We start from the raw sequence: 18,997 nt of genomic DNA, 5'->3' as shown, positions 1-18,997 counted from the left end.
TCACAAAGTTCCTGATTTTTCTTATCCAAAAGTTCTTCTGTTTGTTTCAAAGTCTGCAATGAGGACTTGGCTAAAGCCTCTTGTAAATCTTTAAGTGAAATGGAGGGAGGAGGTGTTGGTGGAGGAGATCTAGGTTTTTGTTGTTGAGTTTGCACCACAGGAGAAGAAATAGCTGTTTTAGACAACGCAGGAACAGTACGTTTTGAAGCCATTCTGCAAATTTATTTTTTTAAAATCACAGCAAGTATAAACTTAAAAAGCTTGACTTTAAATAAAAAAAAAAATCCTTTAAAGTACATCCACAACCGGAAAGAAAGTGAAAGTTTTCCTTTTGTTAAAAAGAAAGGAATGCTTCCGCAGCCGTTTTCTTGTCACTTTCACTTATAGCAAGTAAAAAGTCCCAATAAAGTCTTCGAGTTAAAGTCATTTTTTAACTAAAATAAAAATTCCCTGTCAGGTTCCATCTGTTTCAAAAGTTACTCACAAGCAGATACAATGTAACAGCAGTGGCGGCAACGTCTGGCTTCGCTCCGAGGAACGAAGACACACCGAGCTGCGGAGAAGAGGTCAGGACTCCAGGGGAGTTCTCACCTACATCCCCCCAGGATCGCTCCAGGGGGGACTAGGGAACTCAACCCTTATCCCAACCAAGCTCACTTTCTCCCCTTCGCCCGGGGAGAAAGTTCCGAGCCGCAAAACAGCTGATCCGCGCTGTTTTGACGGCTTTGACGCAGTCCTGGGCTGGAGGCTAAAGAAAAAGCCTCCTTCGGTGGCGCCTCGCCACAGGAAGCCCAAGGATTAGGAATTGATTATGTATTAGCGCTTTTGAATCCAGACAGCATGCTGGTTGAAAAATTAATATATGTATGTAAGAGAAAAACTAATAAAATCTTTAAAAAAATAAAAATAAAAATAAAGCTACCTGGAGGCTTATCTGTGTCTTCAGGGTCACCTGAGTAGTGCAAATGGGTGTGGCGCCTTCGTGGAACTGTTGAAAGGACTGTGTTGTGGACTGGAGATAGATGATGTCGGATTCCTCCCCCTCTGTTGAGAGAAAGCTGTTCAATTTTGACATAGATGGCCTCTTTGACCCCTCTTTCAAACCAGCGGTCCTCTCTGTCCAAAATGTGGACTTTGCTGTCTTCGAAAGAGTGCCATAAGTTTATGAAGTTGTTTCGTTTCCCCAATGTACAGATCTGCACATGACTCACTGCATTATACTGCATATACCACGTTGCTCAGTTTGTGTCTGGGTGTTTTATCCTTGGGGTGGACAAGCTTCTGCCTTAGTGTATTCTTAGGTTTGAAGTGTGTGTGTATGTTGTGTTGGTTGAAGATCCTCCTGAGCTTTTCCGATATTCCTGCAACATATGGAATGACTACATTGCTTCGTTTATTGTTTTCTTCGTCTGTTATGAAGAAGCTCCTGCTAGGTCTTTTTTGAGATTTTATGAAGGCCCACTTGGGATAGACACACATTCTGAGGGCTTCCTTGATGTGTTTTATTTCTTTTTCTTTTCCTTCTTTGCTGGTAGGCAGGCCTTCAGCTCTGTGGTGTAGGGTTCTGATAACTCCCATTTTGTACTCCAGTGGGTGGTATGAATCAAAATGTAAATATTGATCCATGTGAGTGGGTTTTCTGTAAATTTCAGTGTTAAGGCTTCTGTCTTCCTTAATGTATACAGCACAGTCCAGGAAGGCTAGACTATTTTCCTTAACATCTTCACGTGTGTATTTGATGTATCTGTCCACCGAGTTGATATATTTAGTGAATGCTTCCAATTCCTGTGTTTTGATCTTGACCCAAGTATTGTCCACATATCTATACCAGTGAGTGGGTGGAATTCCTGTGAAGGAGTTTAGGGCTTTGGTTTCTACCTCTTCCATGTAGAGATTGGCCACAATGGGGGACACAGGTGAGCCCATGGCACAGCCGTGGTTTTGTCTTTAGAAACCTTCACTGTATTGAAAATAGGTAGTGGTCAGGCAGAGGTCCAGCATGTCACATATGTGGTCTGGGCTGAGGTTGGTTCTGTCACCTAGGGTGCTATCTTGTAGCAGACTTTTTTCACTACTGTGACAGCTTCAATTGTTGGGATGCAAGTGAAGAGTGAGGTCACATAATATGAAACCACAGTCTCATCCGCATCCAGTTTTATTTTCCAAATCTTGCTCTCAAAGTCGTGTGAATTATTGATGTGATGAGTGGTGTTACCAACTAGAGGAGCTAGTATGGTAGTTAGATATTTTGCAATGTTGTGTTGATGGTGCTAACAATTGGTCTGAGTGGTGTTCCTTCTTTGTGGATTTTGGGGAGTCCATATATGCCTGGCGTGGCTTCCCCAGGGTAAAGACGGTAGTATTGTGGCTTGTCGATGGCATTGTCCTTTAGTAATTGTTGCAAGAAATCAATGACCTTTTTGTAACTGCTGGTGGGATCTCTCTTCAGAGTCTCGTATGTGGTGGTGTCCTTCAGAAGACTGTTCACCTTGTTCATCTGTTCACCTGTTCAGAAGACTGATCCCACCAGCAGTTCCAAGAAAAAGTGAAAAAATGTCTGCTACAAGACAACATCCTAGGTCAGGGCTTTTCAACCAGAGGTACGCCTACCACCGGTGGTACTTTGTCACCTGGCCAGTGGTACGTGACCATCCTAGACAAGTGGTAGCGGTGTAGGGGAATGAGCTGAAGTGGGAGCAACATCACAGAAGCCTGAGGGTGAGAGAGCTGGAGCTGCAGGGCTGTCAGGGCTCAGCAGTAGCCCCAGGATCGGCATACACAGCTAGAAGCTGATCGGCGCTTCTGCAGGGCTATGGGGGCTGGGCAGAATCCCCAGGATCAGCGATGGGCTCCAGCTGATTGGTGCGTATGGAAGCTGGAGGTGCACTGAAGAGAAAAGGACGAGGATGGGGGAGAGAGGAGAGGATCTAAAAGAAGGTTTTGGTGGGAAAGGGCCAGCGAGGGGCTGCCCCCGCCCCACCCACTGGGCACGCACACAGGAGGCGGTGAGTGCCTGGCGTCCCTGCTGACCATCCCTGCTGACCGCTCAGAAAGAAAAGAGGCAGGAAAAGCTCTTCCCTTTCCCCCAGGATGCCAGCACCCCACGCTCACCCGCTCCTATGTGCACCCCCAGGGGGCGGGGCAGAGGCGGTGGGGCAGCCCCTTGCCTGCTCCAGGGCTGCTCTGTGGATCTAAGGCTGGCCGTGTTCTGGCTTTGATGGCCCCACCAGGTTGTAGATCAGCACCATGCCCGCTTGCTGACCTAGCCTTGCGGCCCCAAGGCTTCCCTTTTACTGGGACTGCCCCTGCCTTCATGTGATAGCTACAGCCAGCAGCAGCATGGCCACTGGCAGCACTGGCAATCTTTCCCCCTCCCATCATCCCTTCCTGAGCGTGGAGGAAGAAAATAAATGGGAATGAGAAGCAGGGAAAGGAGGAAGGAAGGAAGGAAGGAAGGAAGGAAGGAAGGAAGGAAGGAAGGAAGGAAGGAAGGAAGGAAGGAAGGAAGGAAGGCCTGTACTTCCCCCAAATTAGGTAGGTACTTGTTTGCAGTGGAAAGTTTGGGAATATATTAGGCATACTGTACAGCACCAAGTCCGTACCAAAAAAGCCAACTTTTTCGCAGATATTACAGGAGGATTCAACACACTATATATTTATACAGACATCCTAAATCCACAGATAGTGGGTGACATCTATGTACTGTCAGACGTCCTTCTTCATCCGTGGGAACAAATCCAGGAACGCAGGAACGAGTTGACAAGCAGTTTTATTCTGTGCAATAATAAAGTCAGTGCTGGGAGTGATCTGCTCCCAGCGCTTTACATAGCCTCCCCCACCCTGCAGTTCCGCCCCCAATCAGCAAGCCAGCATCCGGCCTTCGGAGGTAAAAAGCCGCATTCCAACACCTAGCCTCCCCCCTGCCATTCTGTGTTCCGACGGCTCCGGGCTGCTCTGGCCTGAAATGGTGTCACCCGACTCCCTGCCGCCGATGGACGCATCCTGCACCCTGTGCCACCAATCCGGACTCCTAGGCTGTTCCGGCTCTCCCGCATGCCGGTAAGCTGCTCTGGGCACCGCCGCAGAAGCCGCAGGCTGTGGAGCCTCCACGGGATGCCCTGCCCGTTGGCGACGTCGCCACGCCGCGTCCTGCAGTGCCAAGAAACCCCCGCTGCCACCAGAGGTGGCTATGACAGAGTGCCGACCAGCCAACCCAACTAGTTGCCGACGGGCAGTTCTGGTGCGCGTTGCCGATGTCCACGGTCCACGCCCAGTTGCCCTGTGGAGTTGATGACGCCGGAGCCTCTCACGCCACCTGGTAGGCTGCTGTGCAGGCCAGGACAGCTGTTCCTCCTGTGCGGCGTTTCCAGCAGCCGGCTGCTTGCTTCTGCGGCCGGCTGCTTGGGTCCCCCCCCTCCTATGAATGTTGAGCCCACGGGGCTTGACAGGTGGCTCCCTCTACCAGGGCTCCACCTGGAAGGCAAGGACAATCATATTGTCGTGATTCCGTGCCAGCCTGTGTTCCCAACAGCTGAGTCTGAGGAATCTGAGGAGGAGGTGGAGGAGGCATTTGAAGGGCCATCAGGGTCAGAGGGAGGCTCTGATGAATTACAGGACTCACGGCTTGATGAAGAGCCTGGCCCCTCCAGTCGTGTTCCTGATGAAGCTCAGCTGTGTGAGGGGACTGAGTCAGACTCAGACGACGCACACCTGATGGACTTGCTAATTGATGCTCGCGTGCGCAGGCAATTAGCAAGAGTAAATCAACAGCAGTCAATGGGACAACTCCAGAGAAAACGGAGAAGGCACTGAGAGGCAATGCCTTGGAACTGCTGTGTAAAAAGAGGAGGTGTGGGCGGTGCTGGTTGCTGAAGGCAACCGTTTGTAAGAACTTCCAGGGATCATGGTCTGTTTGTTTTACCGATGAATGTTTTGTTTAAACTCCTGCTCTGTCTGATTTTTTAACCAATTATCTGTTGGAAAAGTATTCTGTTGTTTTTGTTTTTGAGCAAACGTATCAGGACTGTTTTTGTAATAAAAAGGGGTTGGTTTTCCCAGCCTACTGTTAAAGAGGGGTTTGTTTTTGTGATGCAACAAAGACGGACGTAGGCTGGGACAGAACAGTTAGCCTTCAGCCTAACCCCCTACTATTATGGAGCAGCTACGTGCTGAGAACGCCCAGCTCTCCCAGCAGCTGGCTTTGTTATCTGCCCAAGTTGCTCAGCTATCTGCCCATGTTCCCGCTGCTCCACCACCACCCAGGAGAAAATGCCAAGTGGTGAGGCCGGACAAATTTGACGGTAACCCAGACATGTTTCCTGTTTTCATGGGACAATGCCACCTGTATATCAGTGTGAAAGCAGATGATTTCCCCACTGACTGGGATAAAGTGGGGTTTATGATAAGCCTGCTCTCTGGTTCTGCAGCTCGTTGGGGCACACCCCTGCTAGCCCAACCTAGTCCATTGATGGACAACTTTGTGGGGTTTTGTGATTACATGCGGATGATGTATGAGGACCCCATCAAGACCCAGACAGCTACCCGGCATTTGAAAGCTCTGAGGCAAGGCCGACGCCCCCTGCAGGGCTATATCAGCGAATTTTGGCTGCTTAGCCAGGATTCAGCCTGGAATGAGGCTGCGCTCGTGGACGCTTTCCAGGATGGATTGTCGGAGGAGATGCTGGATGAGCTGGCCCGTGTTGATGTTCCCCCGGACCTTAATGGGCTCATTCATCTCTGTCTGTGGATCGACGCCTGGCTGCAGCAGCGAAGGAGTCGCCGTGCCACCCCAGAGACCCGTACTGCCCCCATTGTGCGTGAGAGCCCAGTCCAGAGGGAGGAGCCAATGGAGTTAGGTGCTGCCAGACCTCGCCTATTGGTGGCAGAGATGAACAGGCGACGTTCGGGGGGCGTTGTGTTTTTACTGTGGGGACCCTGGGCATTTGGCCGCTTTCTGCCCCAAGAAGTGACGAGGGGCGTCTGTGACAGAGCCTGTTCCGAGACTGCCATCTGCTCCCCTGTCGGGAAACGGCACACGCCCGACCTGAAAGGCCTTTTGGGTCGGGCATCCCGCAACACCGAGCCACACCCTTCAGATGCTGCCCACGGACCCCCAAGGCATTTGATTTTGGAGGCGCGCCTGATTCTCCCTAGGTTGCCCAACGGGATTCCCGTCCATGCCTTGATTGACTCTGAGGCCACGACGAACTTTATGGATGCAGCATTTGTGGCTAAATGGGCGATTCCCCAATGTCCGGTGGATCCGCCGATGTTAGTGGAGACCATTGATGGTCGAGTGCTCCTGTCTGGGCCAATTAAGGCCGCCACGCAACCGATATGTATGGCCATCAGTTCACATGAGGAGACCATCCAGTTTTATATCACATCAGACCTGCATTTCCCCGTGGTCTTGGGACTGGCGTGGCTCTGGGTGCATGACCCACAGATTTATTGGTCACAGAACTTGGTCACCTTTCCAAGCTTACAGTGCGTGGATCACACCTGCCACATCTGTGCCGGTCAGGTAGAGGGGCCCATGGGGGTCTCCTTACCCTCTGAATTGGCAGATTATGCTGATGTATTCAGCGAGACTGAGGCGGATCAATTGCCCCCGCACAGGCCCTATGACTGCCCCATTGACTTAGTCCCTGATGCACCTCTCCCAGTGGGGCGTTTGTATTCCATGTCGGACCCCGAGTTGGCCGCGTTGCGGGACTTTTTGGACAAGAATTTGGCTCGGGGTTTTATTCGGTCCTCGTCCTCGCCAGTGTCTGCACCTGTGCTCTTTGTCAAGAAGAAGTCCGGTGAATTGCAGCTTTGCTGTGATTATAGGAAATTAAATGCCATCACAGTGCGCAACCGATACCCGCTGCCCCTCATCCCCGAACTCTTGGACCGGCTCCGTGAGGCAAAGATCTTCACAAAACTGGACTTGCGTGGAGCTTATAACCTTGTCAGAGTTCGGTCGGGTGATGAGTGGAAGACGGCGTTTGGTACTTGGTACGGGCACTTCGAGTACACGGTGATGCCATTCGGCCTGACCAACGCCCCTGCCGTGTTCCAGCACTTTATGAACAACATCTTCCGGGACTTGTTAGATCAGTTTGTCGTGATCTACTTGGACGACATCCTGATCTACTCCCCATCGCAAGAGGTGCACCATCAGCATCTCCGTCAGGTCCTGCAGCGGCTCCAAGAACATCGGCTATATGCCAAACTAGAGAAGTGCCAGTTCTACCAGATGACTATCGAGTTCCTGGGTCACCGCATTTCTCCTGAGGGCATTGCCATGGAGCCGAGTAAGGTCGACTCTCTGCAGAGTTGGCAACCCCCACGTCGTGTGAAGGATGTCCAGCGACTTCTTGGGTTCGCCAACTATTATCGGACTTTCATCCCCAGGTTTGCTACCATGACAGCCCCCCTTACTCAGCTCCTGCATAAAAAGACTCGGTTCCAGTGGGATGCTCCAGAACAATGGGCTTTCCAGGCTTTGAAGGAAGCCTTCATGAAGGAGCCCATCCTGAAGCATTCTGACCCACAATGGCCGTTTGTCGTGGAGGTGGATGCCTCCGACATTGCCATTGGGGTGGTGTTACTTCAGGCGACGATGCCCAGCGGTGCCCTCTTCCCTTGCGCGTACTATTCACGGAAATTGAATCCGGCGGAGTGCAACTATACCATCTGGGAGAAGGAGCTACTGGCCATTAAAGTGGCGTTCGAGGCCTGGAAGCATCATCTGGAAGGGGCGCGTCATCAAATCGAGGTCCAGACGGACCACAAGAATTTGGAAACCTTTAGACCGCTCGGAAATTGAACCAACGCCAGATCCGGTGGTCTCTCTTCTTTGCGAGGTTTAATTTCCGGGTGACGTACGTACCCAGCGGTCACAATCAAAGAGCGGATGCTCTGTCCACGAAGCCTGAATATTCCCGAGCAGAAGACAAGCTTCTGCCCAGGACAGTGCTCCCTATCGAGTCTTTTGCTGCGGTGCGGGAGCCAATAGATGTACGGGCTCGGATTCGGGAGGCCCAGCAGCAGGATGGTTGGGTGGCTCAGCGAAAGGAGGAGGTGGGGCCCAATTCCCCATGGACAGTCACGGATGGACTCCTCCACTATCGTGATCGGCTCTATGTTCCTGGAGGGCCGCTCAGGGGACTCATCCTCAGCCAGTGTCACGACAATCCAGCGGCGGGGCACTTTGGCCTGTTCAAGACCCTGAACTTGGTCTCCCGTACCTTCTGGTGGCCCCGAGTCCAACACGACGTCCAGACCTATGTCTCATTTTGTATCCCATGTAGGCAGGCCAAGTCAGCGACAGGGGCCCCACCCGGACTACTGCAGCCCTTGCTGACACCCAAAAGACCCTGGGGGGCTGTGTCCATGGACTTCCTGACGGACTTACCCCCGTCTTCTGGATTCACGACGGTGTTTGTGGTGGTGGACATGCTGACCAAGATGGCGCATTTCATCCCATGCCGTGGCTTGCCGTCTGCCCGCGCCACCTGTCGCATGTTCATCCAGCAGGTGTTCCGGCTGCATGGTCTTCCTGATAGGGTCGTGTCCGATAGAGGGGCCCAGTTCACAGCCCGTTTCTTGCAGGGGTTGATGCAGGCATTGGATGTCAAGATCTGCCTCTCGTCCGCACATCATCCCCAAACTGACGGATGGACCGAGAAGGTCATCGGGATCCTGGAGCAATATCTGTGCTGCTATGTCAATCAGCAGCAGAACAATTGGGTGTACTATCTGGTGGTGGCTGAGTTTGCATTCAATAACTCACAGCACACCTCCACGCAGATGACACCATTCTTAACCAATGTGGGCTATCACCCTCGGTTTTTCCCTCTTTCCCCACTAGACGCACCGGGACCACCAGCGAACGACTACATGGCAGAGTTACAGGTGATCCATCGATTGGTGCAGCGACAGTTGGAGAAGGCCAAGGCTGACTACAAAAGGTTTGCTGATCGGTCGAGGCGGGATACGCCTCCACTAACGGTGGGAGATCGGGTATGGCTGTCCACCAGGAACCTACCATCAACCCGGCCAGCCAAGAAATTAGACCACCGATATGTAGGACCGTTCCCAATCGAGGCTGTCATCAATCCGGTCGCCTATCGCTTAACTCTGCCACGTTCCCTGCGGGTACATCCAGTCTTTCACCGTTCTCTGTTGGTCCCTGAGCAACCGGCGTGTCCACTCCGCCGAGCCGAACCTCCCCCACCGGAACAACGTGATGGAGACAGTGCTCCTGAGTACGAGGTTGCCAGCATTCGGGACTCCTGTTGGGTGAAAGGCCGCTTCCAGTACCTGATTGAATGGAAAGGCTACGGACTGGAGGAGTTCACCTGGGAGGATGCGACCACCGTTCATGCTCCTGCTTTGGTGACCGCCTTTCATGACCAATTCCCATCCCCACCGCACCCGGATCGGCAGACCCGGGGGAAGGGCCCTGCGGTGCGGGATAGTGTCGTGATTCCGTGCCAGCCTGTGTTCCCAACAGCTGAGTCTGAGGAATCTGAGGAGGAGGTGGAGGAGGCATTTGAAGGGCCATCAGGGTCAGAGGGAGGCTCTGATGAATTACAAGACTCACGGCTTGATGAAGAGCCTGGCCCCTCCAGTCGTGTTTCTGATGAAGCTCAGCTGTGTGAGGGGACTGAGTCAGACTCAGACGACGCACACCTGATGGACTTGCTAATTGATGCTCGCACGTGCAGGCAATTAGCAAGAGTAAATCAACAGCAGTCAATGGGACAACTCCAGAGAAAACGGAGAAGGCACTGAGAGGCAACGCCTTGGAACTGCTGTATAAAAAGAGGAGGTGTGGGCGGTGCTGGTTGTTGAAGGCAACCGTTTGTAAGAACCTCCAGGGATCATGGTCTGTTTGTTTTACCGATGAATGTTTTTTTTAAACTCCTGCTCTGTCTGATTTTTTAACCAATTATCTGTTGGAAAAGTATTCTGTTGTTTTTGTTTTTGAGCAAACGTATCAGGACTGTTTTTGTAATAAAAATGGGTTGGTTTTCCCAGCCTACTGTTAAAAAGGGGTTTGTTTTTGTGACGCAACAAAGACAGACGTAGGCTGGGACAGAACACATATAAGTGTATGTTCACCCTGGCGGACAGGCCCGCCTCCTGGCTTCCCAGGGTATCGGCGGTGAAATGTTTGCAGTAGTCGTGGTGCGTGGACGTCCTCCTCCCTCACCCACGATACCTCCAAGAGGGGGTACCTCTTCCACCAGACCAAATATTGTACCTGTCCCCGACGGGTCCGGGATTGTAGGACCTCCTGTATTTCAAAGTGCTCCCCAGAGACCGGACCCGGTGCCTCACCCACGGGCCTACTTGGGGAACCCCCTGCCGGCTTTAGCAGGCTACTGTGAAATACTGGGTGTACCTTCCCCACGAATCGGGGTAGCCGCAACCACATGGTTTCCAGGTTGATGACCTGGACAACCTGGAAGGGCCCTAAGTACTTCAGCCCCAGCTTTTTACAGGGCACTCCCAGGCATAGGTATTTGGTCGACAGGTATACCTGGTCGCCCACCTGGAATGGCTTGTGGGGCCCCCTCTTCTTATCGGCCTGTGCTTTTGTGTCTGCCGTGGCCTTCGCTAGGGCCTTTACTGTACCCCATAACCCCCCCGTGTCATGGTTCCGACTAATGAAACACTTCAAAGAACTTCCAGACATTTTATCCTAAAAAGTCTTTTTATTCATGTGACAAATTGTCGGCACGGCATGATAAAAGGGATGCTAAGATCTGAAATCTCCACCCACCGAGCAGTTATTTTTTCCTAGCATTTCCCCTCCCTTATTTTGCTGTCATGATTTACGTTCTCCAATTAGTTTGAAGGGCAAAGGTTCTCTTCCGCTCCCTTTCGGGGGCTTTTCTCTCCTCCCTCCCTTAACTGAATTAACTCTAAAAGTACCAGACAGTTCTGCATATTTTGTCAAAGCAAGAATATTCAATATTAGCAGCGTTGACATCCGCCCCCCCGTTACAAAAAGGACAGATCCTGTAATGTAAACAAAAGCATATGTTAATGACTAGTTTTTGGTTTGTTGGGGTATTTCGCATGAAACCTTTTGACGTTAACAACATCTATAGACTATGCAAAAGAGACTATCACCCAGCCCAAAAAGGAACAAAAAGACCCAAGCACTTCTGCACCAGCAATCAGCACCCAGATCAGCATAGATTATCTCCAAGGTTAACATCAGATAAACAATCAAGTAGACAATACCCCAATCAAGAAACTGCCAAAGAAATAAACAGCAAACAGCCCAATCAAAGAATCTCTAAGACCACCCCCTCCAACACTGACACAGGCAAACCACTAGCATATAAACTGACAGCAAACAACACTCCTTACTAGCACTGATGATGTTACCTAGTTTGGGTAATGAAACGTCTGCAACAAAACAAGCAAGCTCATTGAGCACCAATGAAGGACAGCAATGAGAATTACAAAGTGCAGATCCTGTCAGTGTCTCTCTTGTGTAAATGTGTAAAGCTATCAGCTGGTGTACGTTTAGGGTACACAGAAGCCTTGCTTACCTCCAATGCCAAATACCCAATTGAACATTTCGGATGAAGGCATGTCAAACCCGCGACGTTATGTGATGTCGTGTGACGTATTGCGACTTTTTCCACATTGCCGGCAATGGGGTTGGGTGCGGTTTCAGTATGCTGCATCCGGCCCATGGGCCGGCAGTTTGACATGCCTGCAGGCAGCCTTGTGTGTAATCAGGAAAACCTGTTTCTGGGACAGCTACCTAAGCAATTAGTGCTTGGTTTTGTGGACAATGCTGTTCTTTCAAATTATGAAAGAAACCCCTTCAGTTTTCAACACTATAATGTCAACTTTTGTGCCCTGTATTGTGATAGTGAGCAGATTTCTGCTAAGCCCCTTCAGCCTGATTATAAGCATAATCTTTTTGTGAGAAAATATATGCAGATGCTACAAACATCTGGCAAAGCAATGAAAGACTGTCCAGTGCTAATCAGTTGTGAGGAATTTAACAACAGCTATACTTTATACATGCCCATCTATCTCTTCTTCCCCCCAATCCTTGCCATGCCAGGTCCCCAAAGACACTGGGCCTCCCCTGTTCCACCTCTCATAATCCCTTGCTTACCTTCCGGAGATCTGCAGAACTCAGCATTGTGGGCTGTTCTTACTGGGCCAAGTGGAGCAGCCGTTTGCAAACTGACCTTGGCAAAGCAGCATTTCCTCTGCCTTCTGCCTTTCTGCATGGCCTCTTTAAGTCAAAACAGGATAATGAGCCACAATTTGTGCTTTGCAGTTTCTATATTTCCTTGTGAAACTGGAGTGTGTTACAGTGAGACAGAGAACAGACAATGAATGTGTAATGTATTGCCCCCCCCTCGGTCTGCCAGCAAGCCATGCTGGAGACCACCACACCCTAAGGATCCGTCCTAGGGCCTACACAGAAGCCAGCAGCGCAAGGCATTGAACGAAGAAACAAACCACCATGGCGAAGGTCGGGAAGCTCGAAGAATTTTACGTAACTCACCCGGAGAGATGGGCGTCCTACATCTCCTGTGTCGAAAATTACCTCTGCGCCAACCAGGTCACCGAAGATGGATTGAAGGCCGTGACACTCCTCTGCGTGTGTGGTCCCGCCACCTTTGACATTGCAGAGAACCTGGTCGCCCCGGCGCTGCTCGAGTCGGTCACCTACGCGGACTTGGAAAAAAAGCTCCGAGACCACTTCGAGCCCAAGTTATCCGTTATAGCATGGAGGCACGCTTTTGAGCAGCGGGAGCAACAACCCAGTGAGTCTGCAACAGAATTCATTGCCGCTCTTCATCAAGCGTCCCGACTCTGCAATTTCACGGATTTGGAGGAGAGACTACAAGACCGCTTAGTCTGCGGACTCCGGAATCGAGAGCTCCAACAAAAACTGTTCGCTAAGGAGACTCTCTCGCTACAAGAGGCCTTGAAGGAGGACATGGTGGACGAAGCCGCCGGAGGGGCCGTTAAAGCTCTGCGGCCCTCCAAAAGCGCGCCAAGCACCGAAGCCGTCCACCACGAGGACGCTGAGCGGATGGAAGACACCGACTCAGACTACGAAGTCGACCAGCTACGAAAGCACCCGGAGAAGGAACTGCAGCCAGCTGAGAAGGCAGTCCCGTTCCTTAGATGCATGGGCTGCGGAGGCTGCCATCAACGTGCGGATTGCTGATTCCGAACTGCAACGTGCCGGGCCTGTGGCAAACCAGGCCACATCGCTGCCGTCTGCCGAGGTCATCAGAGGGACCGCCTGAAAGAAGACGCATTCAGGAGAGGTACCGGGGCCCCGGGTCAACACCGATTAGGGTTCTGCTCCAGCCGGAGGAGAGTATTCCGCACTGGTGCCCATCGCCCCCTAAAGCAGAAGCTTAGACTACAGGTCAAGCTTCAGGGAGTTCCATGCAAGATGGAACTGGACACGGGCTCAGCCATGTCCATCATTTCACAAGGAACATTCAGGCACCTATGCCATCATAGCAACAGATGGGCCAAGCTCCGGCCATCTAATCTACTACTCACAGACTTCCAAAACTCCCAAGTGGCAGTCAAAGGCGAAGCCACACTTCTGGTGGAATTCAAGGGGTTCAAGGGGCCACTAGATGTCGTAGTGGTGGAAGGCTAACGCACGAGCCTCATAGGGCTCAATTGGTTTGATGCATTGGGCATTCAAGTAACCGGCATTCACCGAACACAAGCGGCAGATCTGTCTGCAGTCTGCCAAGAGTTCGTGGATGTTTTCAGTTCTAGTCTAGGGGAGTACAAGGGTCCTTCGATCGCCCTCAAGCTTGATCCTATGGTAACTCCAATACGGATCAAGCCTCGTAGAGTGCCTTTCGCGTTAAAACCCACAATCGATGCAGAGCTGGATAAGCTAGTGGAACAAGGGGTATTGCAGCCCGTAGACAGTGGGTTGTGGGAGACCCCCTTAGTAATGCCATTAAAGGCCAATGGGGAAGTGCGAATATGCGCTGACTATTAGTGCACCCTCAACAGGGCACTTCAACAGCACACGTACCCTGTGCCAGTTGTCAGCCATATTTTGGCGTCATTGCAAGGAGGCCGTGTGTTCGCCAAATTAGATTTGGCACAGGCCTATCAACAACTGCCTGTGGACGAGACCACGGCAGTAGCCCAGAACATTGTCACCCATAGGGGGGCTTTTAAGGTTAAGCGCCTACAGTTCGGGGTGAGTGTAGCCCCAGGGTTGTTCCAGGGAGTGATGGAGCACACGCTCAAGGGAATTCCAGGGGTTTGCCCCTACTTTGATGATGTCCTCATTGCTGGGGAATCGGTTGAGATTCTGGCTGAACGGCTTAAGGCCGTCCTTCAGCGGTTCCGCGATGCGGGACTTAAACTAAAAAAAGAAAAGTGCAAGATTGGGGTAGAGTCAACCGAGTTCCTTGGTTTCCGCATCGATGCCGAAGGCATTCATCCGGCGAAATCCAAATTAAAAGCAATCCAGCAGGCCCCAAGGCCGAAGTCAAAGGGAGAGCTTCAGGCTTTCCTAGACCTTTTGAATTTTTACCATGCCTTCCTCCCAAACAAGGCTGCAGTGGCAGAGCCATTACACCAGCTCTTGGATAGACAAGCTCAGTGGCAGTGGACCAGTGTCCACGAGAGTAGCTTCAAAGCAGTCAAATCACTGCTGTTGTCGAACTCAGTTCTCACTCATTTCAATGAGCAGCTGCCTGTCTGCATTGCGTGTGATGCATCCCCGTATGGGGTTCGGGCTGTGTTAAGCCACTTAATGGCTGTTGGGAGGCAGAAGCCCATCACGTATTACTCCAGGACCCTATCGTCTGCAGAGCGCAACTACGCACAAATGGACAAGGAGGCTCTGGCCATTGTGGCCGGAGTTAAAAGGTTCCATGAAACAGACCAAATAAAAGAGGAGGTGGAGTTGCTCTCTATATAAGAAATAACTACATCTCTATAGAAATAAAGCACAACAATGATGAAAACTGTCTTGAATGCATTTGGGTCAATATAAAAGGGGGGGAAATGACATTGCCATAGGTGTATACTATAGGCCACCCAACCAAACAGAGGAAATAGATGAACTTTTTGCTAGTCAGCTAACTAAGGTATGTAGGAAGCACATGACAATAGTAATGGGGGACTTTAACTACCCTGACATCAACTGGGAGACAAACTCTGCACCAAGTGGAAGATCAAAAAGATGTCATGTGTCTGACTAATGAAACACTTCAAAGAATTTTCAGGCATGGTTTAACCTAAAAAAACTTTTATTGGCAGAGACGTGTCAGCACGGCATGATGGATGCCAAGATCTGAATTTCCCTTCCCTTTGCACATAACATTCCAGGCATTTCCCCTCCCCTATTTTGGGGTCATGATTCACACCTTCCAATTAACTTGTAGGGGAAAGATTCACTTCCGTTCACTTCCCGCGCACAGTCCTATCTTTCTCCTCCCCCCCACCATCATCTGAATTAACTCTAAAAATACCAGGCAGTTCTGTATATTTTGTCAAAGCAAGAATATTCAATATTAGCAGCATTGACATCCGGGCCCCCCTTACAAAAAGGACAGATCCTGTAATGTAAACAAAAGCATATGTTAATTATTAGTTTTTGGTTTGTTGGGGTATTTTGCATGAAACCTTTTGACGAGCCTGTCAGCTTTCACCTCACTGGATTTCACCCAGGTGGCTTCAGACAATGGGTATCCCTTCCATTGTACTAGGTACTACAATTTCCCTTTAAAAATTCTAGAGTCAAGAATATGTTTCACTTCATAGTGGGTCTGTCTCGCAACTACAAGGGGCCAAAGTGCCTTCTTCGGGGGAGGTCTTAAAGTGGAGCCCCGATAAGGTTTCAACAAGCTGCAATGGAAGACTGGGTGAATTCTCCCTAAAAGTCTAGGGAGTTTTAGTTCTATGGTGACCGGATTGATGATCCTTACTATGGGGAAAGGCCCCAAGAATTTTGGTCCCAATTTCTTGCTGGGCAATTTGAGGCGTAAATACTTAGTTGACGGGCTTCCGGTTTGAATCCCGGCGCCGATGGCGGCTTTTCTTCAAGCCGCCTGCCCCGAGGACGCGTAAGAGCTGCAGGAGCAGCGTCTAACAGCTGGTCCGTGGCTCGGAATCCCCTTCCCCGGGCAAAGGGGAGGGGGGGAGCTTCCCTGATAGGGGTAGAACTCCCTAGCTCTCACGGTTTTATAGCTGTGGGGGTGAAGGTGAGTTCCCCCGGAGTCAGGGACTTCTCCGCGCTTCGGGCTGCCTCCGTTCCTGTGAACGAAGCCAGACGCGGATTCAAGCTCTGCTTTTGGGAGATCGTGAGTAGACTTTTATGAGCAGACAGAGCGATCCAGGAGGCTGGAAGTTGGAAGAAACGATCTGAGCCTTTAGCTCTGAAGTTAATAATGCTTCTTCATTGATACTTTAAGTTAAAAAAGAAAAAAAATGGCTGCGGAAGGGCGTTTTGCTCTTTGACAGAGACTTTTACTTTTTGGAGACTTTCAATTTTACTTTTACTTTCTGCTGGATTCCTATTGTAATAGACTTGGTTATTTTGTTGTTGGTGGGCAAGCCTTCTGCTTTTGTTTCTGTTGGATGTTTTCACAAAACTTTATTGGACATTAAATTATAAGAGGATAAGAGAAAGTAAAATGACTTCAAAGCGTGTGGGAACTTTTGTTCCTCAGAAAAGCTCAAGCTCTTCCCCAGCTGTACAAACACCACAGCAGACAAAACCTACTCCCCCACCCTCTCCTCCAATTCCAGCCTTAACATTGAAAGATTTAAAAGATGCCTTGAAGGACACTGCCAAACAGATTAGATGTGAAATGGATGAATTGCTTGAAAAGAAACTTGAGGAGAAACTTGAAGAAAAAAATGTTGAGATGAGAGATGATATATTGTTTGCATTGCAAGGTTTGGCTGGCCATGTAGAACGCATTGATGGGCGTGTGGAGGCAGTGGAGGAACATGTTGAAACTTTGGAAATCAGACTGGGGAAAGTGGAAGAGAATGCGGATATAACTCAGAATGAGATTCTTATGTCACAATTTAGAGAAATGGAACATGCATTGAGAATAAGAGGGATGAGAGAAAATGTCCAAGAAAAATTGGAGGAGGAAATTGCAGCAGAATTGGCCCTGGTTTTGTCCTGCCAACCTGAAGAAATTATGAGAGATATGGAAAACTTTTTTAGAGTTAATTCATGGGTTGCAAGACAGAGAAACCTTCCAAGAGATGTTGTCATTTACTTTTCAAGAAAATCAATCCGCAATGAAATTATTCAAGCTTTTTATAAGCAGAGATTTCAAATTTTAGGACAAGATGTTATAATTCTAAAGGAAATACCACCCAAGATACTCAGAAGAAGGAAGGATTTTGCCTTTTTGGCTGAAGAGTTGAAAGTGAGACAAATTCAATTCAGATGGGATATACCAGCTGGAATAATGGTCAATTACATGGGTATACGTTATCGGCTCAATACGGTGGCAAAAGCAAGGGATTTCTACAGCTCAATTTTGAAAGCAGGTTCATCAGTGTCTCCACAAGGTACTAGGAAGGAAAGAATTCCTGAAGATAAAGTTATTCAAGGAGCTACATCATCATCAAGTGTTACTAATTTACAAGATCAAGTTCAAGCTGAGTTACAACTTTTGGAAATTAAAGATGATCCAAAATCACAGAGATTGACCCGTGCAGCTCATAGACGCAAAGAAAGAGAGCAACAAAAAGTGGATGTGGTACCCATAGCACAGCAAGTAAGTTCAGAGTCAGTGGGAGGAGCGAGACCGAAGAGATCAGTGATGGCTGATTTGCAAGGGGCGTTCCTGAGGCTCTCTGCCACTAAAGATGGCAAGGTTCCTGACATGGAATGTTAATGGCTTGAATTCACCGCAGAAAAGAAAAAAGATATTTTACTATTTGAAGCAACATAAAAATGATGTTGTCTGCTTGCAAGAAACTCATATTACAGCGAAAGATCAAAAGTATTTGATTAATTCACGGTTGGGAATACATTTTACTGCACCTGCGCCTCAGAAAAAAGGTGGAGTAGTTATTTATGTTAAGAAGGAGTTTTTGCCTAAATTGATTGATTCTGACCCAGAAGGAAGATATGTTTTTATTGAAATGTTTTTGAATGGGAAGAAATGTCTTATCATTGGATTATATGCTCCAAATCAACAGCAGAAACAGTTTTATAAATTGATACATCAGAAACTAAATCAAATGGATTATAAATCAGTTATTATGATGGGAGATTGGAATGGTGTTTTAGATCCAAGAAAAGACAAGAAAGGTTCCTGTAAAGCTTTTAATTCAATATTGCCAAAAACTTTTTTTGACTTAAAGGAGGAACTGGAATTAGAAGATATATGGAGGGAACGGAAAATGGAAGAGAAAGACTATACTTTTTTTTCAGATAGGCACCAATCCTATTCGAGAATTGACTTTTTTTTGATAACTAATGACTTTCTTTCCAGGGTGAAGAATGCTAAGATTTTTCCTAGGACATTGTCAGATCATAGTCCGGTGTGGATGGAACTATTTGGTGAAGAAGGGAAGAGAAGAACTTGGAGACTGAATGAAAATTTATTTAGATATGATATAAATGTGCAGAAGTGTAAAGATCAATTGAAAGAATTTTTTTTGTTGAATATGTACAAAGGTACTCCGATTTCAATAGTCTGGGATGCTAGCAAAGCGTATATGAGAGGTATTTTGATTTCTATGAATAGTGCTTATAAGAGAAAGCAAGCTCAAAAACGAAAAGAGCTAGAAGAGGAGATTAAATTGAAAGAACAGGCTTTTATTTTAAACCCGCTGGATAATAATTTAAAAGTATCTATAACTATGCTTAGGGAACAATTTAATATGTTAATAGCAGACCAGACAGCAACTAGTTTAAGGTATATGAAATATAATACATTCTGTAATGCAAATAAACCTGGAAGGTGGTTGTCCTATCAACTACGAAAGA

The 18,997-nt window shown here is 48.9% G+C and overlaps 1 pseudogene; it reads left to right on the top strand.

The window, feature by feature from the left end:
* The first annotated feature begins 13,465 nt into the window (after nucleotides 1–13,465).
* LOC107295307 overlaps nucleotides 13,466–18,997 on the top strand; it is a 22,378-nt pseudogene continuing 16,846 nt past the window's right edge.

Source organism: Protobothrops mucrosquamatus, unplaced genomic scaffold (genome assembly GCF_001527695.2).
Source record: "Protobothrops mucrosquamatus isolate PMUCROS unplaced genomic scaffold, P.Mucros_1.0 scaffold2295, whole genome shotgun sequence".
NCBI classification, from domain to species: Eukaryota; Metazoa; Chordata; class Lepidosauria; order Squamata; family Viperidae; genus Protobothrops; species Protobothrops mucrosquamatus.
This window is presented reverse-complemented; position numbering and strand designations above follow the sequence as displayed.